The sequence below is a fragment of the Staurois parvus genome, unplaced genomic scaffold (genome assembly GCF_062004578.1).
Source record: "Staurois parvus isolate SC_StPar_1 unplaced genomic scaffold, SC_StPar_1.0 ptg003340l, whole genome shotgun sequence".
In the NCBI taxonomy this organism is placed as follows: Eukaryota; Metazoa; Chordata; class Amphibia; order Anura; family Ranidae; genus Staurois; species Staurois parvus.
The window spans coordinates 36302-38496 of record NW_028321136.1 but is presented as its reverse complement, the minus strand read 5'-3'; positions in this window follow the sequence as shown (position 1 = coordinate 38496).

Sequence of the window (2195 nt, the reverse complement as noted above, 5' to 3'; positions counted from 1 at the left end):
CACAGTACAGGAGATGACCGGAGACTGCAGACACAGTACAGGAGATGACCAGAGACTGCGGAAACAGTACAGGAGATGACCAGAGACTGCGGACACAGTACAGGAGATGACCAGAGACTGTGGAGAAAGTACAGGAGATGACCAGAGACTGCAGACATAGTACAGGAGATGACCAGAGACTGCAGACATAGTACAGGAGATGACCAGAGACTGCGGACACAGTACAGGAGATGACCAGAGACTGCGGACACAGTACAGGAGATGACCAGAGACTGCGGACACAGTACAGGAGATGACCAGAGACTGCGGACACAGTACAGGAGATGACCAGAGACTGCGGACACAGTACAGGGGATGACCAGAGACTGCGGACACGGTACAGGAGATGACCAGAGACTGCGGACAGTGCAGGGAATGACCAGAGACAGCAGACAGTGCAGGGAATGACCAGAGGACTGCTGACCTTTGGGGAGGGAGGGGGAGCGGGTACCTGAATTTGAGAGGTACCCGCTCCCACTTCCGCGGAGTTGCCTTCCCTCTTCTTCTCGGGCCGGCTTCTGTGACAGCCGGGTGCCCACTGCGCATGTGCGAGAAGCGCTGCGCTTTGTGAATGGCCCGGCGCCTTCTGGGACCTGTCATGTGTCCCAGAAGACACCGGATCATTCACAAAGCGCAGCGCATGCGCAGTGGGCACCCGGCTGTCACAGAAGCCAGCGCGGGAAGACTGTGCAGCGCTGGAGCGAGGAACAGGTAAGGCCCTGCAGGAGACAACAGCTGAGCGGCCGGCCCGGTATTCTGACATGGTGGCCACAAAGATACCGGACCGGCCGCTTTATATTCGCTCCATAAGACGCACTGACATTTTCCCCCCTTTTTTTGGGGGAAAAAAGTGCGTCTTATGGAGCGAAAAATACGATATATATTTGGGGTTGTGAAAAAAAAAAAAGGAAGCTGGTTTTTCCGATATATTGTATACATAAAACCAGCGCTCGCTCTCTATGCAGAAAAGCTGATAAAAGATTTCAACATCCATGTAGCAATGGCGATATTCTCATCGTGCGCTCGCCAGATATGTGGTTAAAGCGGAGCTCCACCCAAAAGGGGAAGTTCCACTTTAAGCTTTTGTCCCCCGCTCCCCATTAAGGATTGGCACCTTTGGGGAGCGAGGGTGGATACCCGAATTTGACAGGTACCCGCTCCCACGTCTGCTGCAATCGCCCAGGCGATCCAAAGCGGAGGTTGCCCTCCCTCCCCATAGTCTTTTGGGACACACGACAGGTCCCAGGAGACTACGGGGCCATTCACAAAGCGCAGAGCTTCTTGCACATGCTCAGTGGGCACCCGGCTGGGAAGCCGCAAGCTGTCACATCCGGGTGCCAACACTGAAGATGCCGGTGCCAGGGAGAGAAGACGGCCAGTGAAACCAGCCGTGGTGAGGACACCGCTGGACCCCGGGACAGGTAAGTGATCGGTGGTGAGGACACCGCTGGACCCCGGGGCAGGTAAGTAATCGGTGGTGAGGACACCGCTGGACCCCGGGGCAGGTAAGTGATCGGTGGTGAGGACACCACTGGACCCCAGGGCAGGTAAGTGATCGGTGGTGAGGACACCGCTGGACCCAGGAACAGGTAAGTGATCGGTGGTGAGGACACCGCTTGACCCAGGGACAGGTAAGTGATCGGTGGTGAGGACACCGCTGGACCCCGGGGCAGGAAAGTAATCGGTGGTGAGGACACCGCTGGACCCCGGGGCAGGTAAGTGATCGGTGGTGAGGACACCGCTGGACCCCGGGGCAGGTAAGTGATCGGTGGTGAGGACACCGCTGGACCCCGGGGCAGGTAAGTGATCGGTGGTGAGGACACCGCTGGACCCCGGGGCAGGTAAGTGATCGGTGGTGAGGACACCGCTGGACCCCGGGACAGGTAAGTGATCGGTGGTGAGGACACCGCTGGACCCCGGGACAGGTAAGTGGCTGTATTTTAAAAGTCAGCAGATACAGTTTATATACAGTTTATGTAGCTGCTGACTTTTATTTTTTATTTTTTGGCACTCCGTTTTAAATCAAGCCTTGTATATCAATTCCTTCTTTTATTATGGTGCATACTGACAGTGATAAGTCTGGCCTGGCCACATAGGCCTCAATATGTCTTCTGCTTAGAAAAACATTATGATAGTATTTATTGCAGGATACTCAC